This window comes from Rhineura floridana, chromosome 6 (assembly GCF_030035675.1).
Source record: "Rhineura floridana isolate rRhiFlo1 chromosome 6, rRhiFlo1.hap2, whole genome shotgun sequence".
NCBI classification, from domain to species: Eukaryota; Metazoa; Chordata; class Lepidosauria; order Squamata; family Rhineuridae; genus Rhineura; species Rhineura floridana.
The window spans coordinates 122,745,505-122,762,080 of record NC_084485.1 but is presented as its reverse complement, the minus strand read 5'-3'; the positions used below and the strand labels follow the sequence as shown (position 1 = coordinate 122,762,080).

Below are 16,576 nucleotides of genomic sequence, written 5' to 3'. Positions count from 1 at the left end.
TGTCAACATCAGATTGCTAAGTCCCACAACCCGACGCTGCTGCAGATAGCCAAGCAGGAGCTTCACCCTTCCACCCTAAGGAGGGGCTCCTCAGGGGCCTCTCTGGGTCGCAGGGGCCCTCAGCTGGCACCTGGCCTGCCAGCAAGGCTTTTAAATAGAGGTCTTTCCCAGTCTGCATCTGTACTGGAATTGTTTTTGAGGCGTTTTAAAGATGTTTTTATTTATCACTTGTAGTTTGATGCTCCTTTTGGAGAAAGGGCAGGATATAAATTTAATTATTAATCATCATCTTGTTCTTCACCTACAATAAGGCAGCAAAATGCCTTAGACTGGCCCTCTTTCCAGCTAACTCTGGTTGAAAAAATTCAACTTTTTTTCCTGTGTGTGTGTCTCTCTCAGCCTTCTCCTCTCAGCTAGAGGGGGATTAATGAGAGTTGTGTACAAATGGTGGCATCCCAGCTGTAGAATATCCTTCTCCTTGAGGCGCACCTAGCACTGACATTGATTGGTTTTTGATACCAGTTGAAAACCTTCCTCAATCTTCAGCCCTTTGGGGATGGAGGGTAATGTATGTAGTAATCCAGAACTACTTAGTTTGCCTCGGGAAGGAAGAGGTGAAATGAATTGTATATTGCCACGTTGGTTTTAAGGTTTTTAATTGATTTCACAGTGCATTTACAAGGTATTTTTATTGTGACTTGCCCTGGAGTAATCTGGCAATGGTGAGCTATACATGTTACAAATAAATAAATAAAACAAATGGCCTCTCACGATTCTCCATCCTGTTTCTAGGCAGAGAAATTGGGAGGACCATTTCGCTGAATTGCTCCAAAGGGGGGAGAAATTATTTGACAGTTTCTCCAGGGTGTGCTCACCATTAGTAGTGGTGGCAGCAGTAGCAGCTGACAGGGCGGGCGGGTGAAGTGGCATTGCTGACCTGGCTTCCCAATGCTGCAGGTTGCTTCCAGTTATGGTGAGTGGAAGGGGCAAGGCAGCGGCGATCTCAGCCTGGTGTGGGCGCAGCAGTAGGAGTGTTGGATTGGCTCCACCACAGTGCCTGTACTCTGCCAAGCATCCTGCTGCTTCCCCCCCCCCCAGTAACTGGCAGTGACATGCGCATTGGGAAGCCAGGTCATCATTGCTGCAACACCCCGCCAGCCACTACTGGATTGGTAGCACCAGTTCATTCTTCTTTCCTAAGCTTCTTGCTGTTGCTGCTGCTGTTTTTGCAAGTGGTGGCAGCAGCAATTGTTTTGGCAACCTGGCCACCATTTTGTATCCTCCACAGTGCCCTAGATGTAGCATTATTCTACGACACTGAGGAGGAAAAATGGCGACTGCTGCAAAAAGAATGGTGGAAAATATTCAGAGAAAATTCTGTATGGTGCCCTTCCTTTTTTTAGGGGGATAATCTAAGAAATTTCTCAGAAAAATATACGCTGAGAAATTTGCTTCAGTAACCATCAGAGAGAGCTCTTTCAAAAACTCAGAGACCCCTAACTATCATTAGAAAGTGAGAACATAAGAAGAGACCTGCTGGATCAGGCCAAAGCATTCTGTTCTCATAGTGGCCATCCAGATGCCTGTGGGAAGTCCACAAGCAGGACCTGAGTGCAACAGCTCACTTGTGATTCCCAGCAACTGGCATTCAGCAGCTTACTGCCTCTGACAGCGGAGGTAGAACATAGCCACTGATAGCCTTCTCCTCCATGAAATGGTTGAACTCTCTTTTAAAGCTATTCAAGTTGGTGGCCATCACTACAACTTGTGGGAGCAGATTCCATAGTTTATCAGGCACCCATCCCTAACCCCAAGTTCCTATTGAGGATCCATCAATTGATCATCTTAGGATATTAACAGCAACCCTTCTAACAAAGGAATCGTTGGTCAGCAGCTAGAGTGAAGGCCCAGGGGAAAAGAGGGGGGGACAGAAAAATGGCTGTTTCCCATTTTTCCTGTTTTTTTCCAATGGTGGGGGGACAAGAAAGGCTTCCAAAAAAGGGGGGAGGGCTTTTTTAAACGATTTTTTTTCCAGGTCTTCACATCTCTGTCAGCAGCATAACATAATTTTATCAGCTGCGAAAAATGAACACATTGGAAATCTTTCACTTCCCACAAGGGGGAGACTTCACCTCACTAGATTAGATACGAGTGGTTTATTTAAAGTAACACTTTAGTGATTTCTGTGGAAGTACAACTGGAATTTTGAATGTATTAATTACAGGTTTTTTATGAGACTTAATTAGCTGATTCATTAATTCTCTAAAGAAACATCTGAAAATGATGCACTTTTTTTAAGTCTGTCAAATTTGATTTTAGCTGCATGTAAATCAGCAAGGCTGTGGATAGATATTTCTGGGGTTAAAAGTCACTACGCTAATCAAATTCACAACCCATGAGTCAATTTTCTTTTCTTTTTTTTTGGCTAAGGGGCAGAACCTTCTACACATGAAAAGCTTCTGTAAAGGAAGACATTAACTTTCCCTCTTTTCCATGGTCATACAGCCTGCTGTTCACCAACCTCTACTCAAGATTTTGCCAGGCATAAATTCCCTTCAGTTCATAATTGCATTCAAACCCTACATTTGCTGAGGTTAAATATTTACCAGTCTGGTTTAACGTACAGTCATGAAATGAGTGTGCAGCTGTCATGTTGGAATCAATAACAGATGGGTTATAATATGCTATGCTAGCAGGTGCCACCTCCGTGAATGAGATACTTATGTCAACAAAGCCTAATAGAAGTCAGATGGTGGTTTTCATCATTACAGACTGGAACTTCCCTGCATACATTCTGACCTGATGCCATTTGTGATGTGGCACTGATCGTTGCTGCGGCAGAAGAAGGCAGCTACTTGGATTAATTCCTGCTCTATCCAGACACAAAGGTAAGAGACTGGGTGTTTCATGCTACTTGCTAAAAGAGAAGCAAATGTATGGGCAACATTTTTGTCAAGGGAATTCTACTGTATAGCTTTGTGGGTTTTTAATTTCCATTGCAGTTGGATACTACAAGACCAGCAGGTTGTGCTCAGGTCACCAGAACTTTCCCCCAGCCCTCATAAGCTGCCAGTGCCACAATGCACACCTATGACAGGTCATTTGATGAGGAAATCTTTGGTGGACCCCTGTTCTATAAACTTTTCTTCCCAAAGACTGTTGTCCCTGTTATTTAGAGGAAATAGGGGAAGGGGTTCATGATCTTTTAAAGCAAATGATATAGGGGATGGATGGGAGATCTGTGACCCTCCAGATTTTGTTGGATTCCATCAGCTCCAGCCAGCATGGCTAATGGTCAGAGGTTATGGGACTTGGCATCTAACAAACATTTGGAGGGCCACAGGTTCCCTATCCCTGATATAGCAACACTTAGGTATCTTTTTGATTATATACCCAGGGTAAGCAAAGAGGGTAACCACATGAGGTGTCGTCTGTAGGATGAAGATGTGTTGGGCATTGGTCTGGATTCTGTGCTAGAGAGAGTAGTTATTCCTGATTAGTACAGAGAAAGGAAGTCTTTATGAAGGCTGTTCCTAAGCACCCAACCAATAGACACTGAAGCTGGGAAACAGCTAATGACTCCATAGTATCACCTTGCAGGTCTCTGATGAAGCCAAACTATACACCCAAATTTTGAATGAGCACAGCAGTGAGTTAGGAAAGAAAAGAGTTTTTATTTTTTTATTTTCATTACATTTGTATTCCACTTTTCCTCCATGATGTACTAGGTGATGTACATGCTTACCCCCTCTACATTTTATCCTTACAACAATGCTGTGATGTAGGTTAGGATAAGAGATAGTGACTGGCCCATGGTCAACTACTGCCTGAGTGGGGATTTGAACTTTGGTCTTCCAGGTACTACTAGTCTGACACTCTGAGCGCTGCACCACACTGGCTTTAGGGTGAGGTAATCATCAGTGGAAAAAAACTAGTCAGAAGCAGAAGCCTGTAAGGACCAGACTGGGACAGATTATGGCAGCATTACATGCAATCTGGAAAAACAGAGAGAAAATAAGTTTATTCCCATCAGTCTGTGGATCTGAAGATAGAAAGCCTGGGGGCCATTCTAAATATGCTTCTGAGAAATTCTGGGCCTCCTAAGACTGGGCCTTGTAAGCTTTTTACCTACCCAGCTGCTGCTAGCTGCTGGAGTAACTGAAGGAAATAAACACTTGACACTGCTTATTCCCACAACACATGAGCAGTGCTGTACCCTCCCTTGCCATGTGTCCAAGCACTCACAAGTCCAAAGAAAAGGGAAAGCATGAACCAGGGCACATTTGCAAACTGGACAAACTGTCATGGGCACCACACACATCCCACAACCTGTTCTGTTGTCTACAATAGAATGCTTCTTTCAAGCCTAATTTTGATTGGGGGGGGGAACCCTGTAGGTACCAGGAAAGGCCTCTGTGGGTGCATGTGGGCACCACCTTGGTGACCCCTGGGTGAGCTGTAACAACTTGGTGAACCAGTTGTCTGGGTAGATACATTTTATCACACATCTTCTAGTTGATGCGTAGTAAAAATGCTCCTTTTTACTAGATAGGATGATACAGACAATAAACTACTCTAGGAAGCATGATCTCACCCTGGCCTAGTTTGGCCATTTGTGTGGGCAACTCTATCATCCTCCAAGTGGAAGTGACAATTTTACCACACATTAGGAACAGGACAGGTGTGTCACTCAATTTCCCCTAGTGTTCTGTGCAACATATCTTCTATGTTCCCCTCCCCCCTCCCCTCCAACTATTCTCCTTCCATTAACAAGAAAGGAGATTGTATTCAAAAATTATCAAAGGGGAGAAAAAAGTTTGGTGAAATTCTCATGAGTGAGATGCTGGGGTTTTGATGTACTTACCTTATTTTTGAGGTGGCTGGGGGATGTTTTTGAGCGTCCTTTTCTTTCATTCTACAAATCATTTCGCCAGTGGTCTGAGCTCTTCAGCCTTCCTAGGTATCTGTGCTTCAGTTAAAGCCCAAGGGGAAGACATCATGAGGTAACTCCTCCAATGGGTCTTTTTCAGATTTAGAAGTGTAGGCAACCAGGGAGACTGAATAGCGCTGAAAAAATGCTCACTGCAAAGAAAAATGCACATACCGCCCTCAATCACCTTGCAACAAGTTTCCAAGGTCCGTGGCTGAATTTTCTTTGCTTTTCACAATACGACTCAATGTTTCATGTAAGGATAAAAATCAAGTACTTGAAGCTTTACAATGGAGGAATTGTTATGGCTATTAGGAGAAGGTTATGCAAACAGAAAGGAAAAGAGGAACTTGAATTATGCACTTTGTCAGCTTTTCCCAACCTGATAACCACCATATGTTATTGGACTACAGCTGCTATGATCCCTGAACACTGGCCATCCTAGCCAAGGCTGAAGGGAATTTTAGTCCAACAACATCTGGAAGACACCAGGTTGGGGAAGGCTCCAAACCCCTACTGGAAAGGACAAGTTAAATTTAAAATCAGTCTTAGAGGATCCTGAAATTGAGTTCTGCATAATTTATGGTATAATTTAACAAGCTCCATTTCTCTAGGTGGCATGATTGAATCTTAAAGTCACTTGTGCGTACGTGTGGTTAGTCACCACAATTATTTAACTGATTTGTCATTTAAATTAAGCCATGATATATATCTCATAAATATCCATTTTACTGAGTCTGTTTAGCAGGCCTCTATTTTATTACTTATTTATTAGCTTAAAACATTTTAACTTTGCCTTTCAGTTAAAAAATTCACAGCAGATCTGTAATGCCGATAGGGGATGGGATTATGTTTAGGTTTCTTGTATTTCCCTTCTTTCTTTTCTTGTCATTACCTGTTTAATTCGGACAGATAGGCGACTAAAAAATAAAATTTATTTATTTTATTTATTTACTTTTTTTCTAGTTCTTTTTTCCTATTGTAATTTTAAAATACATTAAATTTATAATGACTACTGAGAAAGGAATTAAGAAGTACCTTATAATATGATTAACAACATTTGTCAAGTATAGTATAATAAAGGAACATCAACAGTAAGATGGCATACATCTCAACACAGACACTTATTTTATTGTTGTACCTTTTTTATCATTTAAAAAGTTTCCTGTCCAACTTCATTACAGTGTTGCCTTATACTGGCTATATATGGAATGCTTTGAATTTCATTACAAGCACAACATGGATGATGGTTTGGATGGAGTTGGATGTACATTTAATACTAAGTGTGGGATATTCTCCACCATAACAGACATCCACAAATTATGAAACGTTCCTTTGTCAATGTCAGTAACATTATTCCCATGAATGTATCTTGTTCTACTAAATTTGGGAGTTCTGCAATTAAATTGCTAATATTTTCAAAGAGGAACCACTCTTCAAATACTAATTGATGGGCAAAGCCATCCAAACTCCTGATCCACCATGCCAGAGGTAGTTTGAATGTGGGAGCGGTGTCCTTCTGTTCAGCTCTGCTGGACTCCACTAGTATAAAAGGCCCTGCTGCGCTCACCGGACATATGGGCAGACATTGGCAGTCTCCCCAGTATAAGCCCCAGAAATGGTGTGTTCGGGGGTTGCAAGGGGGCAGAGAGCAGCAGAGTTGTACTGGCCAAGGATCTGCTGGACCATAAGGCAATCCAGTTACCAGTGATGGACCTGATCTGGACCTCTCTGGTGTGCCAGCCTGAAGCTGGTGCAGCAAATGTCAGCTGCACAAATTGGACTGGATTACACTGCCATTTTTTGTTCTTTTTCAATATAGAATCTACTGGCATATCACTGTTTTGATTTTTTTATGTTTTGAATGCTTGCTGAAACTATCATATACATGGAAGAAGAGAGGGAGGATGGAGAGACAGCAAGGGAGAAATTGAGGTAGTTTTCTTATCTTAATCTTACATTTTAGTTCAAGCTGCAAAGGCAGGTAGGTAAGTCTTTAACGTTTCTAGCCATTGGCCATTACATTTCAATTTAAAAACACAAGGAAAAACATTTCAATAAAATGACATTTTAAACAATCATAGCCTAGCCCTAAAAGTTAGAGATTTTGTGGAATTTGCTTTGACAAGTTGGGCTCTAATATGCTTCGCTGCCATGGCAAAGTTGGTAATCGCAAAGGTGACAGCTTTATGATTATCTGCCAGAAGATCCGTGATTATAGTTTCTGGGCGTAGGCCCATCCTAGGCTTGATAAAATGGGCTAAAAATTTGCGTCGAGGGCTGTTATAAAGAGGACAATAAAGTATATAATGGGCAAGGTCCTCAATCACCTTATTTCCACAAATACAGAAACGTTTGTTTTTTGGGAGGTCCTTATATCTACCCTCTAAAAATGCTGAGGGCATTGTCTGGAACCTTAACTCCGTAAAGGCTCTGCGTTTTTGAGGGCAGCAAAGGGTAGTCAAGTAAGAGGCTACAGAGTGATTTGTTTTGAAAAAGGGAAACCATTTCGAGTATGAAGCGATCATGATGTGAGATCTGTCTTGGACTTCGTCAAAGTTAAAGATTACTTCCTAGGTTCCCCTCTCCTAATGCCTCTAGTAAAAGATCTGACGATAATAAGCAGAGTAGACAGCGATCATCTTCCCTTGTGCTTAAAATTACGTGACCCCAGTTTACATACACGCCCACGTACTTTCAAACCATTCCTTGATAGCCTTTTTGGCTCAAGGCGTATTAAATGGTCTCCTGACATTGAGAAGTCAGTTAAGCAATCCTTAGAATCAGCCCCTGCCCTTGAACTACGCGACCGGGCCATTTCAGCCACAGGGGATATCGTGGATCTATATGATAAAGTGATTTCCATCTTAAAACCTCAGGTTTCCACCGCGAGCCTTAAAACACCGAGGGGGTCCACCAATGTTTGGTTCGATCGGGAGTGTAGAGCCATGAAGAGAGAGTTGTCCACCCAAATTAAATTAACTAGACGTAACCACTCAAACGATGCTATTTATTGTTTACTTCAAACAAAGAGGGCCTACAAGAAACTTTTAAAGGATAAGAAACAGCAATTTTATGTAAAAAATTGGAGGAAGCTAGAACAGGCTCTTAGCCAAGGTAATGACATAGTTTTCTGGAAACTTGTCCAACGTGATAATGCTCATTGGGAAAACATACCAATCCCCCCAATTTTGCCGGAATCTTGGGTGACCCATTTTAGCACCATATTTGGCGCTTCGTCGCTAACCCCTTCACCTTTAACTTCAATTCCAACAGATCTGCCCAGCTGGCCACCAGTTACAAGTGCAGAGATTGGTGATCTAATCTTGACCCTCCGTAAAAATAAAGCTCCCGGGGAAGACTTGATGCCCCCGGAGATCTTCCTGTCGGAAATGGCATGGTGGTGTCCAATTCTAGCGGTCCTTTTCACTCATATCAACACCACGGGCGATTTCCCGCAAGGTTGGCGTACCAGCATAATAGTTCCCATTTTCAAGAAAGGGGATCCTGCAGACCCCCGAAATTATAGGCCCATTAGCCTACTTGACATTACTGCTAAGCTATACGGGCGTTTTCTACTTAACAAGGTAGTTTTCTTGATTTGGCTGTTTCTTGATAGGCTCTGCATTCTGTATAATTGTCCTGCTGCATTCCGTTGTGGAAGTATTTAAAAAATGTCTTTGTTAGTGGGTGAATGTTTGAAATATTTATGGGAATACCTGAAGCACATGAATGAGACTCTGTGGTGAAGAGTCATACAGCAGAAATGCAGAGTAGGTCAAGAATCCCCCATTTGTTTTACCCATTTGTTTTCATAAGAACATTAGCCTAGAGACGTATCAAATGTTGGCTGGGCCAAAGATCTTTCACCTAATTCCCCACCACTATTTTAAAGAAACATGGCACAAACTGAAGAAAAAGAAAGAAATAGAACAGGCTTATGCACAAGTGATATGGGCTGGAAAGAGACTGATTTGCTCATCCTTACTTTTGGCCCATTTATAAATCTCTCTCCAATCTACCCACAGGTGCCCATCACAAAACAATTTCCCTCCAGATGCTTTTGGACTACAACTCCCATTATCCCTCACTATTGGTGCCTGTGAGGGCCGATGGGAGTTGTAGTTCAACAATGTCTGGAGGGCACCATGTTGGTTATCCCTGCATTATACTCTTCCTGTAGAACCCACCAAAATAATCAGGTGTTCTTTTGTGTCATTCATTGGCACTGTCAATCCCATTCAGCACACATGTTCATTGCACTGTTTTAACTACTGATTATATTGGGTCCTAAAAGTTAGGTGAAGACATGTACCAACATTTAAATTACTGTTTTTAAATGATTAAAAATAGAACAGTTCCATTGACTTTGATGAGTCCACCAAAAGGGGCTGTAGTTAGTCGTCAGGAGTACTAAATGCAGTAGGGCCCTTATGGGCAAAATACTGAGCTGCTGCTTTCATAACATGTTGTAGCTGATGCCAGTGGGTTGGTTCTAAAATCTAACAATGGTATGGGAAAATCCCCAGAAGGCCTCATGCATGCAGGCAAAAAAACCACAACGTTCTAAAAACTTATAGACACAAAAGTGAGAGATAATTCCTTCCCAGAAATATGTCTGACATGCTCATTCACATGCAAGTGGCTTGGATGTTCTGTGAGCTACCAGCAATTGTGGGGAATTGCCAGTGTGCTAATTTTTGAAAGCTAGCTGTCTTCATGGGGAGTTTTTGTGTTTATTTTCTATGAAGAATGCAATTATGTGTATTTTCCATAGAACAGACAGCAGCACAAGAGCCTTCATTCAGTAGCAAGCTTTCCATTAGGGTGTGAATAGATAAAAGTCAGCAGTTGGGGCCAAGGAAACAGTGAGTCAGAATATAAAGCAAAAATTGTTACATAAGACAGAGATGTGGAAAAAGTTATGAGTGTGTTACTGTCAATCTCAGAGGATGAGAGTTTGCACATCAACTGGATATCAGATGTGAGGGCTGCCTGGTAGCTAGTTCTGTGTTTGCCGATAAATATTTACACACTACATCAATGGAATGCCATGCATTTGACTTGCATGTGCAACTTGCCTAGCATGTAAGCTGCCTGCCCTCTAGTTTGACTAAAAAGCATGCTCAGCTAATGAGATCACACTGGAATTCAGGTTAAAGACCTGCAGATGTAAAAATGGCAAACCACCCATTCTTCTTCAAAGCAGCCATCAAGCAGCCATAAGGAAAGACTGGAGAACATCTGCCCCTTATACAGCTTCATTGAGGCCTAATTTATATGAGAAATGAGCCAAAGGAAAAGCTATCCATGCACACCCCGTTATGTTCAAATGCACCTATGATGTGCACTTACCCATTTGCATGTTACTATTAGCACAACAGTAGCAAGTGCACTGGTGACATACTAATGTTACCTACAAATGGGTCAGTGCATGGGGAAAGGGCATTTAAGCATGGATGCACATGGGAAGCTTACCTGATTTAGATTTTTCTATATAACCAACACCCTGTATAAATCAAGACTGAGACATGTGCGCATAAATAGTTTTCTTTATCTAGTACATTCTGCTCAGCTAAATGGGAAGACCTCATCAGATAAATGACATTAGAGCAGCACACTAACTATCATAATCTATGGGAAGAAAGGAATTGATGGGGCTAGCTCTACATCTGCTGACCAACTATGTTTGTATAAAGCAGGTTTCTATACACAGATTAATAAACTGTATGCAACCATTTAATGTAGAGCCAAGAGAGGCATGAGCGCACATTCTTCAGACGAATAATCAAGTGTTTTCACTATTTCATAATACCCACTTCAGCTTTCTTCTCAGTGATCAGATACACATGTTCAAAGGCAAAACAAGGGAAAAGCTAGGACAGCCATGGATCTCTACAGATTGGAGGGCAAGGTCTCAACTCTGATTAAAATTGGGAAAAGTTGTTGTCTAGAGAGCTTGTGACATGCCAGTGAAATATACTAATAATATGGCTCTAAAGAAGCGTATATGTCTAGATGTTTAAGATGCTTGTTGACTCCACCCAGTGAGGAACTCTTTCTGAAGAAGGATCCACACAATGCTAGAGACCACAGGACTCTTTTTTGTCTGTTCAGACCAGCCAATTGAACTAAGAGGAGCAATCTGAAAAGGTTCGTTTTCTTTTCATCATTCAAAAGATCCAATTTAATTTCCATTAGATCTATTCTAAACCATTTCCTTTTACTTTCCTTATTGCTAACTTTATTTATTGTAAGTATATCTCTGCATTATCCATTGCTGTTCTCTTTATATTCGCATTGTTCCATCAGAAATAATTGCCAGTACAGACTTGAGACTCCCATTTAAAATTTATTGCATTTAAATTTCTTATTGCATTTCTCAAGTGAAGTTTGTTAAAATTATTCTACATTATCTGTCTCTTGGCTGGAACACCAATTCCAAGCCTAAAAGAGGACAGAGACAAGGGCTGTATTTTCTTAAACCAAGATTCTGTTCTAACAAAATGGCAAAAGAATATGAGAAAAAGTAAGCATTTTTATGTTTAATAATTATGCTCACATATTTTGTCTGATTATTATTTTTTAAAAGAACAAAGAATATTTCATAAAAACAAATCCCCATCGCATGTACAATGCCAGCCTACCAAAATAAAATTAGCATTCTTGCTCTCTCATTGAATGCAATCAAAAAAGCATCATCTTTAAACCTGAAAGTAACATATTCTGATTCAAGATGCAATGGTAACAAGGCTAATTATTTATATAACCTATGTCAGGTATGCTTGATGAGTAAATAATACTGGAGGACGTCAATTTGGTGATTCAGGGTAGAACACCGGAGCTGTTTAATCCTCTAGCGCGCCTTGTATACCTATGGAGATTCACAAATAACAATAATTACAAATAAACAATAAGTGCTGGTGACAGCTAATCTTAGTATTATTGACAGAGTTGAATTAGCATGTAAATGGAAGAGTGAAGAGGATCCCCAGATCAACGACTAGTTAATCACTCTCAATGTGTCTTACAATGATAAAACTTACACTAAATAAGATATAGAGAAAGAAGGGAGGCGGTTATCAGATTTATTTTTTTTATTTTCAGGCTTATATTTGTTTATACAATACTAGAATATAAAATACAATCAAAAAGTGTAACTTGAAATTATTATAGTCTGTGTTTTTTTTCTTTGTAGAAGGCATCTCCTTGCATTGGACAGGTAATGCTGCCTCCTATTTTCTGTTTTATATATTTATATATATGTTTTATAATATATTTATATTAATACATTTCTTGAAGAATACAAAAGTATAAACTTTATCAGAAACAAAATAAAAATAGAAACTTGAAATATAACACTGTAATATAGACCAATTTATACTCAGAATTGTTAACACTAAAGGTGCAACCCTATAGGTATTTATGCCAACCTCAGAGGATTTAGGATTCAGCGGATCTCTGGCTGAGCTGGCTGGGTCACGGCTTAGCCAGACTACGCTGGCATAAGTCCCTCATCCTGTGTCAGCTGCGGCTCAGCTAGCAAACCCCCACCCCTCTCTGCTCAGCCAGCTCACTTGAGACCAGCATGCGTTAAGTCTGCATAAATCCCCCAAAAGAGGTGTAGTGGGGGTGTGGCAGGGTAGGGCCAAGGGGAGGAGGACTTATGCTGTATCCTACAATTGTTCAGCTCAGTCATGTGACCTACAGTCCAGGCATGAATTATGCCAGGAAAAAGGGTGGTCTAAGTAAAAACACACTATAGCTCTGTTTTTTGTTTTTGTTTTTGCTTTGCTGCTTTTATTTTCTTTCCACTGGGCTCTTGCCTCTCAGAGGCTCCTGAATGGAGTTAGGATCTGGCGTACTTTAAATTGGCATAACTTCAGCTGGCTTAAGTTACATGAACTTCCTCACTGTAAAATTGCTCTGTTAGAGATTTAAGGTTTTATCATATTCATTTACATTAGTATTTACCTTTACCTTTATTTACATTCATATTTCAAACTTATAATGTACCCAGTAATGTGTACAGTTGTACATTGTTTTGAAGTTTGTTATACCAATATGTAACAAGAAAACTTCCATCTCTCAATAAACTGGTTATCCTGTTGTCTACCCTCTCTCAACTTATGTAGTTTGTAAGTTTTATCCTATAAATAATATCTCAGATCTTTATTATCAATTTGTCCAATGTGAGTCCTCTATTTTTTTTTCCAGTTGGATGATATGACCATTCTGGCCACTGTGAAAAGATGCATAACCATTTCTTTGTCATCAGCAAGCACCAAATCTTTAATACAGCCAAATAATATAACCAGAGGATCTAGAGGTAGTCTGTAACCAGTAATAGTTTAGTCTGTAGCCAGTAGTAGTTTCAATCTCAGCAATTATATCTATCCATTTTTTTTAATACAAGACCAAAAACTATGCTTCATGACTGCATTTATACTTTTACATCTCCAGCAAGAATTATTAGTCTCCATGTAACTGAGCCAGCCTGGTTCAAGTTAAATATCAATGAGAAATAAACTTACAAAAATGTTATTTTAAGTTAACACTGAGGGTGCAATCCTCCTGGTAGTTATGCCGGGCTGAGGGGCTACAGGATGTAGTGTAACTTCAGAGAAGGAGGAAGGGTGTCTGTGCTGCCAGGATCTGCCAGCAGAAGTCCCCACCAGGTGCAGCCGCAGCACAGCCAGGGAACTGCCAGCTGGCTCAGCCAGGACCAGCACAAGTAGAGCCAGTGGAAGGCCCCAAAAAGAGGTGTTCCAGAGATGTGTTGGGACAGGAACCGAGGGGAAGGGGACTTATGCCTCATCCTGAGCCCGTTCAGATCAGTCCTGTGGCCCTCAGTCCAAGCAGCCGATACGCTAGGAAAAGGGGTGGCAGGAGGAAACAGAGGATCATAGAATAGTAGAGTTGGAGGGGGACTATAAGGCCATTGAGTCCAACCCCTGCTCAATACAGGAATCCAGCTTAAAGCATGCATTTTGCTTCCTTCTGCCAAGCCTTTCTGGTGCAGTCAGCATCCTCCCCTCCCAACAGCTCCTGAATGGAGGTTGGATGTGGCCGGGGCCGGTTCTAAAGGGTGGCCAGGTGGGGCACTGGCCCGAGGGCCCCTGGAGCTACAGGGGGCCCTCCGCTCTCCTTCCATGATCCGCAGAAGCATCCACGGACCGCCATCAACACACGCACATTGCTGCCATCAACCAAGATGGCGGCAGAGGCTTCAGCCCCTTAGGGAAACATCGGCAGCCATCTTGATTGATGGCAAACCTGCACGCACCACAAAAAACAACTGAAAGGTAGGTGAAGCGTGGGGATAGCGTGGGCGGCACGGAAGCTCCTGTCTTGCAGTCCGCAGATGCTTAAGTTTCACAAATCGCAGAAGGGGAGCGGAGGGGCCCAGGGCAGGCTGGTATCCAAGGGCCCTGGCATGCCTGGGGCCGGCCCTGGATGTGGCAGCCCTTTTGCTGGCTCTAATTCCGCTAGCCTCCCACGAGTTGGATTGAGCCCTTATTTATTTATTTATTTATTTTATTTTATTTATATACCGCCCTAAGCCTGAAGGCTCTCTTAATGTCAGCTGGGAAACATTTTGCCAAATCCACTTCCAAACATTAGATACTATTTATTTATTTATTATTTGATTTATATCCCACCCTTCCTCCCAGCAGGAGCCCAAGGCGGCAAACAAAAGCACTAAAAACACTGTAAAACATCATAAAAACAGACCTTAAAATACATTAAAACAAAACAACTTTAAAAACATTTTTTTTAAAAGCTTTAAAAACATCTTAAATAAAAAGGGTTAAAAATCATATTAAAAAGTTTGGAGGGAAAAAAGGTTTTTTTTAAAAAAACATATTAAAAAGCAATTCCAACACAGATGTAGGCTGGGATAAGGTCTCAACTTAAAAGACTTGTTGAAAGAGGAAAGTCTTCAATAGGCGCCAAAAAGATAACAGAGATGGCCTCTCCACAGGGGAGGGAATTCCACGGGGTAGGTGCTGCCACACTAAAGGTCCATTTCCTATGTTGTGCAGAACGGACCTCCTGATAAGATGGTATCTGCAGGAGGCCCTCACCTGCAGAGCTCAGTGATCGACTAGGTATATAAGGAGTAAGACGGTCTTTCAGGTATCCTGGTCCCAAGCTGTATATAGAGCTTTGTACACCAAAACTAGAACCTTGAAATCGGCCCGGTAGCAAATGGGCAGCCAGTGCAATTCTTTCAGCAGCGGGGTGACATGTTGGTGATACCCTGCCCCAGTAAGCAGTCTCGCCGCTGCATTTTGCACCAGTTGCAGCTTCCGGACCAACCTCAAGGGCAGCCCCACATAGAGCGCATTACAGTAATCATGCCTGGAGGTTACCTGTGAGTGGACAACAGTGGTCAGGCTATCCTGGTCCAGAAACGGCTGCAGCTGTCTTATCAGCCGAAGCTGGTAAAAGGCACTCCTAGCCACAGAGGTCACCTGGGCCTCTAGCAACAAAGATGGATCCAGGAGCACCCCCAGACTACGGACCTGCTCTTTCAGAGGGAGTACGGCCCCATGTAAAGCAGGCAACTGACCAATTATCTGAACTCGGGAACCACCAACCCACAGTGCCTCTTTCTTGCTAGGATTCAGACTCAGTTTATTCTACTACTACTTGCTGTCCTAGCCCCAATTCCCATTTGGGCTGATAACTATTGACTGAGGTATCTAAATTCAAAATAATATTATATGTATTGCTTAACAGCTTTTTAAAAGTTTGAGTGATAAGCTCCTCAAAAGGAGTTTTTCCCCTGAGGGGTCCATGTAAGTATAAAAGTTTCAAAGCAGTATGCTTTAATTGGAGATATAGTAAGACAAAGGGTTGAGATTGTTGCATTATCTCCCTTATTTCATCATATGTTTTAAAAATAGTCCCATTAAGAAGCTTATCAAGCTCAATTAGTCTATAGTTTTTCCATAAGAAGAGATTTCTCAAAACAGTTCATCTTTTTATATGTTTTTGCTGTTAGCAGAGATTACCCAGGATTTAGCTTTCTCTTTAACCTGGACCAGATTTCAAAAAGATTATTTGTACAGGGTTTGATTTTATTAGTTCTCTATCAGATCTTGAACAATAGCCACAGCACATTTCCTAAACTTGTTGAGATATTATTTTATTCCATAAGTATTGCTTTATGTGGTTGAAGCCAAGATGTTAAGTGTATAAGCACTGCACTGTGGCTTCATATATATATATATATAATTTTTAAAACACTGATGTTAAAGCAGGTGAAATCAAATGCAGTTCTCGGAAAGTTGATGCAAAAATTCAACAATATTCACAACCTGTATTTCCTTAATAGTGGGAGGATCACAAAGGGTGTATGCATTATATAGACTTCACAATGCAATTCTATGCATAATTATTATGCATAATTACTCAGAAGTAAGGTACACTGAGTTCAGTGGAACCTATTCCCAGAAAAATGTGTACACAATTGCAGGCTCAGACTGCAATACTTTGCATACCTACCTAGGCCCAACTGAACTTCTAAGTATACATGCTTAGGATTGCATTATGAAACTGGTTTATTAGTTAATCTTTCACCCCAGGGAACTGTAGAGCTGTCAAAGAAGGTAAAGATCTCAAACAGGGACTTCTCAG

At 41.3% G+C, this 16,576-nt stretch overlaps 1 protein-coding gene across 2 annotated transcripts in view; it reads left to right on the top strand.

Annotated features, from left to right (window-relative positions):
- The first annotated feature begins 2,612 nt into the window (after window positions 1-2,612).
- Window positions 2,613-16,576, top strand: part of PALMD (palmdelphin) — an 82,344-nt gene continuing 68,380 nt past the window's right edge. Inside the window, exons 1-3 of one of the 2 annotated variants that reach the window (XM_061633697.1) lie at window positions 2,613-2,888; window positions 10,979-11,083; window positions 12,129-12,152. The gene's annotated coding sequence lies outside the window, so the exon portion shown is untranslated. The remainder of the gene's footprint in view (window positions 2,889-10,978; window positions 11,084-12,128; window positions 12,153-16,576) is intronic. The other variant, XM_061633696.1, reaches the window with a different exon arrangement.